This window comes from Giraffa tippelskirchi, chromosome 9 (assembly GCF_054371585.1).
Source record: "Giraffa tippelskirchi isolate mGirTip1 chromosome 9, T2T-mGirTip1v1.2.pri, whole genome shotgun sequence".
In the NCBI taxonomy this organism is placed as follows: Eukaryota; Metazoa; Chordata; class Mammalia; order Artiodactyla; family Giraffidae; genus Giraffa; species Giraffa tippelskirchi.
In genome coordinates this window covers 116,098,643-116,112,508 of record NC_137283.1, presented here as the reverse complement: position 1 = coordinate 116,112,508, position 13,866 = coordinate 116,098,643, and the positions used below count along the sequence as shown (strand labels likewise).

The 13,866-nt window shown below is 41.4% G+C and overlaps 1 pseudogene; it reads right to left on the bottom strand.

Moving 5' to 3' along the window:
• Positions 1 to 1,247: 1,247 nt before the first annotated feature.
• On the bottom strand, positions 1,248 to 4,073 carry LOC145521110 (AP-2 complex subunit beta pseudogene; annotated as a pseudogene).
• Positions 4,074 to 13,866: the final 9,793 nt, after the last annotated feature.

Below are 13,866 nucleotides of genomic sequence, written 5' to 3'. Positions count from 1 at the left end.
ACGAGCAATCTCCCAACCACGGAGTTTAACCCACCTGCTTTTCTACCCCTCCTGTCACCAACCTACCCACCTCCCACCCGTCAGCCTGTGCCATTTCCTGTTCTTCGCGTGCCTGAGGGGTTCCCGTCCTTCACCCCAGGAATTCTTCTCGTGGAGAGTCTCAAGACTTAAGAAACTGCTTTGGGGGACCTGCTCCTCGTAGCTTTGCAAGTGGTATGAGGCAGGGTCACTTCACTTGCAACACGGTTGAGGGCTAGTTTCTGCTGTTTTCTAAGATTCCTCCTCTTGGGCTCACTTTCAGGTCTGAGTCCTGCATGAGGCCTTGGACCCGGGAGCCTCTGATGAGAGCAGGGGCATCTGAGAAGCAGTCTCGGTCATGGACCCTGAATCCCTGGTGCCGGGCAGCAGCAGTACCCACAGGTGAAACTGTGAACACTGCTGAACAGACTGGTGTTCCGGGCACGAAGCACTCTTCGACAGACTGCACCCAATGTGTCCAGGGGGGGCAAGGGGTTCTCACATTTCCCGGTCTTTTGAGAGATGATAAGGATGGCTTGGCCCTCTGAGGTGATCTCAACTGCCTGGGAGCCTAAGCAACACAGGTGTGGAGTGGGTCAGAGAGCAGAAGGTTGACTGTGTGGCACCGGAAGCTCACTTCATCCCCGCATCCGCCCTGCTGCCCTCCAGCACTGAGGCTCCGAGAGCGTATCAGCTACTCCTTCATTCTGGCATCAGGGTTTACCTTCAAGTCCCTGGACAGACTCTGCTGCCACCGGATGCGAATGAATGGAGCACTAGAATCTGCGTGGAGTGTGAGGAGAGCCATAAGGAAGCAAGCACCGGAAAGGTAAAGTGCAGTTTATGTTTCAGTGACACTTTTCCTTGCTTAGTATTTCTTTTGTCTTTTTCTGCTTTTGAACGAACTCTTGATTACAGAATATCAAAGTACACTCAAAACTGCCAGCCACTGTAAGGACAGCATGGAGAAGCCTACAAGTACGGACAGATAGCAGCAGGTGGCACGAGGTGGGAAGTGATTGAAGCAGTGGTTACAGATGTTCACAGGAAGCTAAAACTACCCAACAGGCAGTGCCCTAACATTAACACAGGTTAAACTAGTCACTACCTTGGTGGGTGGCCTCAGTGTGTTCGGGTTCAGATTCTACATGGCGATAACAATTTCTTTCAGTTAAGAGTTCTTAGCCTGCACCAATCACAGCGTGGCCGGAGGGCACCGGACCAGTCTATTAGTTTTTCAAAATGCTGTTGTAGACCTGATAGATGTACTGGGAGACCTTGGGAGGTCTCCACTTCAGCGACAGCGTGTAATTGGGGTTTCCTGGCTGGATACGTAGCTCGGCCAAAATCCAAATGCCATTAGTGAGCTTCAGGGATTGGTACAACATGTCCTGCCCTTCTACATTCCTCTTGGCAATAGTATAAACATTGTTGTTTTGCAACTTGCTGGGAACAGTGTCAACATTTAAATGACATTCCTTAATCTGAAACCAAAGTTTATTTTCAATGGGAATATCCTTCCATGTTGTAAGGAAAACCTTGTGCTCCATTTTGCCGTCTTGTACAAAAAGCACGTTGAGTGGGATGAGGCACCTGAAGTAGAAAACATCAGTATTGTTTTTCACAGCCACCTGCAGGTTTTTCAAAGGCTCCATCTTCATGACTGGGCCCAAGGTGTTGAGAGGCAGAGAGACATCAATGCTCTGGTTTGGTGTCAGTGGTGTATGGATGGCCAGAGGAGTGCTGGGGATGACACCAAAGCTATTCTTGTTAAACTGGATTGCAGAGTCTGTCATGTGCTGCAGAGATTTGTTGGTGAAGTTAATTTCCATATAGATGTGCCCTTGGGGTGAGTAAATGTTCCTGAAATCTCCAGACTGTTAGCCTTTACCGCAGGCAGCCAGACAGCCTTAGGAGCCACAAATCTACCAGGTGCCATGCCTATCCTCATGGAGAGTTCAAACAAGTCATTCAGACCACTGCTGACCACAGCAGGAGTAGGGGAAGGAGCAAAGGTTGCAGGCACTGATGATGGGATGAAGGACTGTCCCACCAGACTATCTAGTCCTCCTCCCAAGAGATCCACTGCTCCCATCTGCATGAAAGATACCTGTGGCACATTGACTGGGGGACCAAGGTCAAGGTTTAGAAGATCCCCCAGAAGGTCACCCTGGGAGGGGATAACCTGAGGCTGTTCTGGGTTAGTGGCAGTGGTGCCAACAGGACTGTCACCCACATTAGTGCTCCCATGATGTATTGGCAAGGGTTTGCGATGGATTCCATGACTTCCTTCCACAAAAGCATTGGGCGGCTTATGGAACTCTGCGGGCAAAGGACCAATGTGGCGGATTAGCTCATCCAATAGAGTTGGCTCAGTAAGATCTCTCTCCTCAGAAATCAGTGGCTTCTCAGACAAGACTACTTTAGCTGTGACAGGATCAGTTGAGAGAAGGTGCCAATAAATATAGCCCTGGTCTTGAAGGTCAGGATTATCAGAATCCTGTGTTGCCAAACTCAAGACCCGCTATACCAGCTCCTGTGTTTCTGATGATTTCTTGAGAAACAGCTTCATTATGGCAGTGAGCAGAGTGAGCTGCACTTGGGTGCTTTCATCATGAAAACCCTCCAGGAAGCTCTCTAGTACCTCATCTGCATTGTCAATTCTTTCAGCACATTATCCCACAATCCAAATCATAGCTGCTCGAGCATCTGGCTCATCCAGTGAATCTAAGTTCTCACACAGTGTGGCAATGATACTTTCATATTTGTTGGGGTATTTGTGGAAGATGTCCCTGATGACAACAATCACCTCTTGGACCACACAATTTACTTTGGTTTGGATGAGGTCCAGCAACGTGCTCACACAGTGCTCTGCAGATTGTTCCACCTTGATGGCACACCACCCAATGGCTTGCACAGCTTTGCACACGAAGTCAACATCCACCTCTGTGGCATATTCTTTCAGTTCAGCCAGAACCTCAGTAATGTTGGCTTGGGATGCCAAACGAATCATGATGTTCAATTTCTTTAGTTTCACAAAGATGGGATCATTGTACTTTACAAAGAAAACTTTTATTTCCTGCTTCAAGATTTCAGGCCTTTTCTGGACAATTAGGTTGATGTTCCTCAGGCATATTGCACCTCTGGCTCCCCAGACAGCAAAGTGACAAGTGGAGGGGCCAACTTCTTCAGCAGCATATTGTAGTAGTCAGAGTCCTTGGGTAGCAACTCAAGAAATTTCATTAGGACACTTACTGCTGAGAGCACCACTGCTGAGTTGGCATGAGATAACCAGGGAGTTAGCTGCTCACAGATGCTCTGTGTCTCCGGGTCATCTTTAGGACTGTAATTAGACAGGCAGCCCAGGATGAAAATCTGGCCCCATTCGGTGCACTCATTTAGGTCTGTCAGTAGCTTATTAATGCTCTGTGGATATAGATCGAGTAAGTTAATGTTGGGGTGAGATTCGCTGATTTCAGACAATGCTGCTACAGCATTAGCTACCACCATTGGATTTGAATCTGCTATGAGATCCCACAGAGAATCCAGAAATTCCTCATCTTCCACCATCTGGGCATTGATGTCATGGAGTTTTGCCACACAGACGGCTGCTGTCTTCCGGACGCAGGGATTGTCATCCTTTAGGCACTTGCAGAGGGGCTTACAGAGATATTCTGTAATCTTGTCCACCCAGACACACCCCATGGTTCTGACTGCCAAGGCTCGAATCAGAGGATTGGGATCTTCATAGTCCTTCACAAAGCTGTTGACAGCCATGATGGCCATGTCTAGCTGACTCTTGGCATAGTTCATCAAGTAGAGATACACAAACTTCTTCAGTTCCAGCTTGTCCGTCTGCATATAGTTCACTACTTCTGGAGAAAGAGAGAGCTAACATCTTCCCCCACGGTCACAGGAGCAATCACTTTCTTCACAGCCTCCTTCCTCTTTTCTCTCTTTTCATTGTTGAGTTCAGCCTTTAATTAAAAGATTTCTCCCTTTTTATTGGTTGTGAAGTACTTGGAGTCAGTCATGGTTTTGGATCTTTAATGTGCTCCGTAAGGATAGCAGCAGTGGCCAGAGAACACGGCCGGAGTGGTGTTATAATGGTTTCCTGCACATCACAACTCCTTCTCCAGGTCTAAGCCCCAAAACTTTGTTTATTAATAAGTCTCCATTTGCCTTCTCATGGCTGCTGAATTGCACCTCAGTGACTTGTATTATATGGCTCTCAGTTTCTAAATGATTAAAAATCATTCTCCACTGCTGACACCAGCCCTATTTCAGAATGATTTTTATAATCAGTATAAAAGTGAAAGTGAAGTCGCTTAGTCGTGTCCAACTCTTTGTGACCCCGTGGACTGTAGCCCACCAGGCTCCTCCATCCATGGGATTCTCCAGGCAAGAATACTAGGGTGGGTTGCCATTTCCTTCTCCAGGGGATCTTCCCGACCCAGGGATCAAACCAGTTCTCCCACATTGCAGGCAGACGCTTTAACCTCTGAGCCACCAGGGAAGCCCTAATCAGTAAAAGAGCATTTATTTTAAAATAAATGACCAATGAATTAAATTGATCAATTTTAATTACTTTCATGGGTTTTTTTCCCCCCAAACATCAGATATCTAATATTTTGTATTAAAATTACTATTAAGCTCATTCAGAAACCATGTTGGTGCCAAAACCAAAAATGAGCAACCAGAAATACTCACTACTTTCTCCTCAGTTTTGAGACAGGTGGAACACACGCAGTAGAGCTGTCTTCCAAGCTTTGTCACAATGCCAAGCACCAAAGAAGACACAGTGGTTCCAGGAAACAACTGCCTTTAGTTTATTTTGGGTGACTATGAGTTGCTGATATCTTTTATATTCTTTAAGGGGCCTTGGCATATACATTCATTTCAAACATTCACAGGTGCTTATGTCAAAAACTAACCATTAGCAATGAGATCAGTACAACAATTTATACTTTTTTCCCCAAGTTTTTGAAGAATAATCATAGATTATCATGTATGCTGTCTTAGCAACTATGAATCATTATGATATAGAATGTCTTAACATGAAAAATCAGTTGACTTTTCCTTTCATTAGGTGAACTTCCTTACATTATATTTGCACATAGCTGGTTAGTCTATGATAAGGTTTTATCTGTTAAAGTGTTAGTAAAGCTTTTTTTCAGTGGCATTTAAATGGTATTTTTAGGAGCATGTTTAAAGACATCCATTTACATTTGACAAAGTGCTCAGAGACTTGAAGAAAGTAATGAGGATAGAAAGACAAGTGACGAACTTGAGATTATTGACAATATTCTGCTCAATAATCTCTCAATCATGTTCTGAGTGCAGTTGCCAAGCCTTGACAAATACTCTTGAAGATGGCATATGGTAAAATTAGAATTTTACTCCTTGAAGAAGTTACAGTTTTCTGCTTAAAGAGGGTTGTAATGAGCTAGTTAATTTTCTTTTCTTGGGAAACCCATCAAAGTAGCTGAACAACTAACTAGAAAATTAACCAAGCAGCCAGTGAACCAACCAAAAAGTGAACCCACCTGCTACACACCAGTAATTATTGCAGGCACTGGGGGAACAAAGATGGACAAGATGTCATACCTGTCAACGAGGTGAGATATTTGCAATATTGTGGGGAAAATAAATAAATAATTGTAATACTGCATGAAATGCAGGTACGATAAATGCATTTCCAGATAGAAATAAAACATGTAAGTTCAGTATTCTTGAAGGAGGTCTACTTCAATGGGTATGTTCATTTGAAGGACCAGGATTTTGACAGGTTAGTAAGGCAGAGAACACTCAGCCTAACTTTCATTCTTTGAAAAACCAAAAGGTGCTTTTGTTTGGATTTTAGGAATGACAACCACAATGACTCACTGTGGACCACCACCTTTAATCTTTGGAATGAGAACTACATACTGTGTACTAACCAGTTATCCTGAGCATAATTGTACATAATAATCCATGTATAAGTTAGGAGAAGATAGATGTTAATATCCAACTTTATCCTCAAGAATTTGTGAAAAACTTTGATGTAGCAAATTTAAGTAAATTGACTGGTTTAATCCAGTTGATATTTCTCCTGTTGCCTCAGGTTCAGTAACTCTCTGATATGTCTCCAGTGCCTCTGAGATAGAAATGCTAGGACCTTGTTTTCAGTTTCAGCTAATTCACTCGCTAAAGTTTTACTGAGTCCAGTGTTTGTAGGGATAAAAGCCTTCTAAAATGCTCTGAGAAGTACATAGTGCTTACAATTCAGGTAACTGTATATTTTAGTTTGCCTGGTATAGTTTCATTGATGACTTTGCCTCAGTGTGATTATTAATAGTGTCTAATGCCAGCTTTGTGAGCCCCTGGGGCAGCCACCCATGTGTTCTACTTATGTTTTGGGAAAGGGATGGGAGTGTTATGGTTGATTCCCTTTGTCTTCACAATTAGGTATAAACTGGAAACAAAGCAGACATGCGGGTACCATGATACTTCCTATGGGGCACCATTACTACCTTCCTTGGGAGCAGTAGCTCAGAATTCTAAGGTTTTATCATTTATCATTTCATTTCCCCCTCAAATGAGCTTCATGAACACACACACACACACACACACACACACACACACACATATTCTTTGAGAGCACAGAACAAAGCATGACAAACCATGAGGGAGGACTCTGATTAGACTTGGCAGTGGTGGTTAGTGGATTTGGAGGGTGAGTGGAGAAGAAGGTAGGGAAAAACTATCTCATGTGTATGCAAGGCAATCATTTGGGTGTGTCTTCTTAACACAAGTAACAACATAAATGTTACTGCTATGAATCATAAATGTGCAAACTTACAGCTAGTCAAATAAAAATATACTAGCAGACATGCACTCAATGGTAAAGTTAGCAGTCTGCATACCCAAAAGAATTCTTTGCAAAGGGGTCCAGCCCAGTAAGTCCAGGAACAACTCACTCCCTCCAGGCTTTGGGAGACACCTGGAGCAATCATTTTGCATGTACTCCACTGAGTAGCACCTCTCCAATCTCGGGTTTTTCATGATTCTGTTCTTAGGAAGAACAGAATTCTCAATTTCATTACAGTAAGCTATAGTGAGTTCATTTTTAAGAGAATTTATGAAATATTTCAAGATCACATTTTTATATTTCCAGCATTATATTTTCAACTTATTATTTTAGCAATTTATAAATGCCCTTCATTTGAAATGTTGTTGTTGTTCAGCTGCTAAGTCGTGTCCTACTCATTGCAGTTCCATGACACAGATACTCAAAAAGTGGTTTAATTTATTTCACTTTTAGTAAAGAGTCACTTAAAAGTCAAAGGAGAGACTGAAGAAAACTCACTGGTTTACTATCTTCTCAATCCTGGCAAATTTCATCTCTTCTTATTTCAAAGGTACACTGTATCCTTGTGTACTGAGCAAAAATAACTACTGTACAGTAAAAATGTCATAAGGTACTTGACAATTTCCAGATTACAAAACATGTTTATAGAAGAATTGATATTAAATTTTAGAGGAGCATCTAAAACCAGTCTTAATAAATATAATTTTCAAAAAAAATTATAGGAGCAGCATGATAAGGAAGGCAGTTCTAAATGTGAATCTAGGTATGAATTGGAATCAAGTCTAAGGATTTTTTTACAAGTTGTGTGCTTTATGGAAAGTCATTTAATGTTTCTGAGTCTCAACCTCATTGTGGATAAAATGGGGACAATAAAACTTGTCCTGCACACTTTACAAGGTAAATAAATATGATTAAATATAGGAAATATTTTATCAAGTGGAAGTACTTCACTTCCTTCAGTCTATTTGGAAGTATCATACTCCTGGAAGAAATAAAATACATCTACTTTCAAGGCTGAGCTTCTTAGTCTGTCTTTGACAACGTTCCTTTGACAATGTCACTCCCTCTACACAGACTAAAGCCAAATAAGTTTAGGTCAACAAGAATTTATCAAGAATCTGTCAGAATATAGAAATGAAGTTGAGGTGGCCAGGGCTGCTAGTCAATGGATGCTTCAAAAATGCTGGTCTTTGTCGATTCTACACCACTGGTTCTTGCTCTTACCAGTGGCTGGAGTCGCTGGGCACAGAGATGAGTAAGACATTGCTCCTGCCATAAAGAGCTCACAACCCGGTGAAGGGGACAGACACACATCTAGACTAGTTTGAATATATTGCAGTAAAGAGACAGTCACGGAGGAAAATGGAGGCACTGAGCTAAGTCTGACCCTCATCAGGTAAGTTTAAAGAGATATTTTAGTGCGAAGGATATCACATGTGTCAGAAAGCCTCTGTAACAATCATTATGGCAGATTTTGCAGGACTTAACATTTGGGACAGAAATTACAACTCCTTGCTTGTAGTGTAAAAATAATAAGAGCAAGTTTTGTTGTAGGACAGATTTGTGCCTAAAACGCATGATGTCAATTACTTGTTATATTTCTGGGCTTCGGTTTCTTTACCTATGATCCATGGGTAATAAGATCTACTTCAGACCACTGGAATGTAATCTCTATGAGGGAAGGGATTTGAGCCTCTTTTGTTCATTACTGAGTCTCCATCACTCAGTAAATTGTAAGCACTTACCTGGCCCATAGTGAGGGCTCAATAAATAATTGTTGAAGTTGTTGAATAAATGAAGGAAGCTACTTGGCTTCCAGTGTTTACTTTTTAGCTAGTTATATTTGAAAAGACACAATAAAGTTGAGGAGATGTTGGAGAGGACCCAGTGGTTTACTGTATGCTTTTCAATTCTAATTTCACCTGTCTTCCAAATGGGTATTTCGAAGGTACACAATATACTTATGTATGGAGTAAAAATAGCTTCATTATATAGGAAAAAGGAGAAAGTTATGTGAGCAGACTGTGCTCATGATGTTTCACCCATGTATATCCATGCCATCTGCCATGTTTCAATGTCCATCCATACTGAGAAGTTTGCAAGGATTTGGGCACTTGGATCTGTCTATGAAGACAGTATCATCAAATATTCTTTTTCTGTTTTCCAGTGTTTTGAAGTTTCTTTTTTCATGGGTATACCATTATTCTGAAAACGACTTTTTCCTAAATTGTCCAAGAGAAAAATGTGAATGTGCTTGAAAAGATCACCTATCAGGCCGCACCTTTTATATAATTTCTCACTTGATGGATTTCTGTATTGCACATTTCACTGGGAAGCTGTCACACAAATTTTACCTTAGAGAGTTGATGGACCTCCCCATAGAAGGTTGTGTCTTGGAAAGGCAAATGCCTCGCTGACACGAGCCTAGAACCAGAGGCAGTTCTCAGCACTGGCCACGGGGTGGCAGTGGCAACTAAATGCCGAATGAAGAAGTCAGGGTACACAGAAATGTGGGATCCCTAAATCTCTTTATGCATTCAGATTTTAGGACCTGCAAGAAGTCAACCCCATGGGTTAGAAGAAACTTTGCTAATTGAAAAAGAGGCTATAGTAAAATTTTAAATTTCTAACTCTAGTTTATGACATTGATATAGGCCTATAGTTAGATGACACCTGGAAAGGTCAATAATGAATATTTCCACAGTGCCCTTTAATAAGCTTTACCTTCACTCCACATTGGTCACAGCTTTCTGGGCCTTATCCCAGAACTAGTTATCACCCTGAACGTCTGCACTTCTGAAATCTGAAACTCTTGTTATTTTTCACTTTTCACTGTTAGTGCAAAGGCTGTATTCTCTCCAAGACCACAGACCCTTGAGTTCTTCTCTTTACTCCTTGATTCAGCCCAGGCTTCAGGGTCCATCCTGCAACTCCTTCCTACAGTAACCTCTTTGTCCTTCTTTGATCCCCTTGTGAGAATGCAGACCCCCCCCTCCAATCCCTCTCCTCTTCTATATTCTCTAGCATCCCATGGTAAGGGCGGCCAGAGGACTAAGTTCTCACCAGTGAATGTGAGTGAAAGGGATGTCTGCGGATCTCACCTTTTTAAAAAGAAAATTCCTTGCTCTAGACTTCCTCTCCTCCCTTTCCGATAAGCTAGAATACTGATGAGCCAGGTAACTGACTTAGACCCCACAGATGAGAACAGGATGGGGGGAACCTCTGCCCAACCTAAACTCATGGGCCAGAGCCTCCTGGACCTGTGACTATGAGGTATGTCACACTAAAGGTTGACATTTGCCATCTACCTCTAGAAGAAGTAAGTCACAAGCTGCTGCCATTGCTGACCTTCAACACATCCTGAGAGGAATTCAGAGTGGAGATCAGGAATGAGGCATCCTGTGTTCTGGGAAAAACTGGCAGAACAGGCCTTCAGACTGTTAGATATTTTCAGAAGAAGATTTTATGAGTCCAATTTTTGCATCTCCTCCTATCTAGAAAAGCACTAAAATCTTTCATGTGATGTTTGCTCTTGGTGACTAGCAGCAACCTTCATGAGACTAGCAGTTATCTTCTGAAAGAATGTGTTCTTGATTGCATGTACTCCCCCTTCACCACAATCTCATATATACTGACCTTCCCCCCTACCTCTTTGGTGCAGTTTCTCAGAGCTATCTGAAATGCTTCCTCCCAGGCTATAGTTCTCATTTTGCCCCAAATAAAACTTGACTCACAACTCTCCCATTGTGCATTTTTTTCGGTAGACAGCTGCAAAAGAAATAAACTTGTATTTTATGTAAGCCACTGTGTGTTGGGGTGTCTTTGTCATAGCTGCTCAATCTTTACCTTGCACAATACAGGACCCACTTAAAGGAACACCATGCTGAGATCAATCCAACTCTCTACTTTCCCCATGTTTAGAGTCTGAGCGCTTCCTGGGATGAGCAGCCTACCCTGACTTGTCTCCACTACGTACGAACACAGGCTTTCCCCAGCAAATGGGCCCTCAGACTTCCCAGTGGTCCTTTTTCAATTACTAGTTAACTCGTATTCTCCCTGGTAGCTTTTTCAGTTCTTTCAATTCTTCTTTCAATTCTTTCCTGCAAGCATCTCCTATTTCACAGAGAAAATAGAAAAGATCAGAAATTGACTCTTTCGACTTCTTGCAGCCATCCTAACGTTTGAACCTCCTGTCCTAATGGCATTGCTTCCCTTCTGTTCTCTGAGCCTCGTTCTTCCACATACCCTGGGCCTCATGCCCTTCTACCTCAATGGAGGCTTGAATCCATCAGTTTTCCTTTGTCTTCCCGGCACCATCAAATGGTGTTTATTCTCTGTTTATTCTTCATACTCTTTATACTCTCTGTTTATTCTTTCTAATTGAAATTTATGTGTGCTTATTTTCCATTTCCTATTTTAAAACAGCAATTCAAACCTTTGCGTTGATCACATCAAGCTAATACCTATCTTCTTTCTTTCATACTAATGCTCCTTAAAAGTCTTGTCTACACTATATATATATATTTTTTCTATATTTATAAATATATTGATAGTTTGGAGAATGTTACTTAGAAACCAAAATCTGGGAGCTGGGTGCAGGCTTTCTTTTGAATAATTGCAACTCAGTACATGCTTTCCCAGCTGATGTTTTTGTTACTACATGGACAAATAGATTGATTATAGATTTACAGTTGATTTTGCATCCCCCCCCACATATTTTTGTGTGTGTGAATGTTCAGTCATATCTAACTCTTTGTGACCTCATGGACTGTAGCCCATCAAGCTCCAATGTCCATGGGATTTCCTAGGCAAGAATACTGGAGTGGATTGCCATTTCCTTTTCCAGGGGATCTTCCTGGATCAGGGATCGAACTTGTGTCTCCTCTGTCTCTTGTATTGGCAGGCAGATTCTTTACTGTTGAGCCATCAGTGTAACCCACATATTTTTAAAGAATAAACAAATTGGGAAAAGAGACACAATCTCCCTTACAGAGGACCAAATAATGTATGTAAATAACAGACCTTCTCCCTAGAAATTGGAGCTTAATTCTTTCTTCCTTGAGTATAGACTGGACTTAGTGATTTGCTTCCAAAGAATAAAGTGTAAAAACAAACAAACAAAAAATAACTTTATAGTAGAGAATTCTGGCTAACACTACCTTAAGAAAGTGATCAGAATTAACCTAATTAGTGATGTCATGCTGATGTCATGTGCCCTCTGCTGCTATGTGATGGGAAAGGCACTTCACATCTGTGACATTCTTCCTTAGAACCCATAATCCCAGGGTTCTCATAAGAAAAACATCAAGCAAATGAAAATTGAGGGATATTTTATAAAATATCTTACCAGGACTTCAAGACTGTCAAAGTCATTAAAAACAAAGATAGACTGAGAAATTCATAAACTAGAGATGGCTGGGAGACATGACAACTAAATGTAATGTAGTAATCTAATGTAATTCTAGTAACACCCTGGAGCAGAAAAAGGACATTAGGGAAAATGAATGAAATCTCAATAAAGGATGGAGTTTAGTTTGCAGTAATTGTTATGATTAAATGTTTATGTCTCCCCCCTCCGATTCATATGTTGAAATACTAATCCCAATGTGATGGTATTTGGAATGGGCGCTTTGGGAGGTGATTAGGTCAGGAGGGTGGAGCCCTCATGAATGGGATTAGTGCCCTTATTAGAGGAGATCAGATAGCTAGCTAGCTTTCTTTTCACCACATGGGGATATAAGAAGTCAGCCCTCTGCAACCCAGAAGCGGGTTCTCACCAGAACACAACCACACTGGTCCCTGATCTCTGACTTCAGCTTTCAGAAATATGAGACATAATGTTTGATGTTAAAGTCCCCAGTCTATGGTCATTTGCTATAGTAGCCTGAATGAAGACGGTAAAGCAGTTACTAATATATCACAGTTGTAAATAATATACCACAGTTATGTGAGGTGTTAACAGTAGGGGAAACAAGGTAAAGAGTATAGAGGAACTCTCTGGACTACCCTTGCAATTTCTTGTAAATCTAAAATTACTCTAAAAGAGAACGTTTATTTTAAAAATCCTGTAACATGGAAGACACTGAAATTCATTCCTACAAAACCAAAGAGAAATTGAAGACACTAGGAAGAACTCAAATAATATGTGCAGGTATATATTTCTGAAATTGATAGTTGAGGTGTTGAATAACCTGACTTGTGGTAAGAATATTTTCACGGAGCTCCTATTTTTTGGATAGATTTTAGATATATTGGATAAATTTATATTTTCAACTGAAACTGAAGATATTGAGAAAACTTAGGTTTCACAGTATTTAGATCTTTGGCAAATATTCAAAAGAATAATAAATAGAGGCTACTTTTCACAAGTTTTTCTTTCTTCCTTAAAAAATCATTTGTCAAAGAGCTGCACTCTGAATGGGAGCAAGAAACAGTGCCTGTGACAATATTTACACATTTCAAGTAAAAAACATTGGAATTGAGAATATTCTCTATAAGTGACTCTGTGTCTATTGGCTACCTCAGCATTTGTGGGGGCTTCCCAGGTGGCACTACTGCTAAAGAACCCAGCTGCCAATGCAGGAGACATAAGAGATGTGGGTTCTATCACTGGGTCGGGAAGATACCCTGCAGGAGTGCATGCAACCCACTCCAGTATTCTTGCCTGGAGAATCCCATGGACAGAAGAGCCTGGTGGGCTACAGTCCACGGGGTCGCCAAGAGTTGGAGACGACTGAGAGGCTGAGCACACACACGGTAGTCCTACTTTTAATTTCTTGAGGAACACTCACTCTCTCCTTCTTGGGTTCCTATCTCCTCAAATTTTTATTTCTTTTTTTATTTCTTTTTTATTTTTTCAAATTTTTATTTCTAAATTTTTATTTTATTTTTTAATTTTTGGCTTCAAGAGATGGGAATACCAGACCACCTGACCTGTCTCCTGAGAAATCTGTATGTAGGTCAAGAAGAAATAGTTAGAACTGGACATGGAACAACAG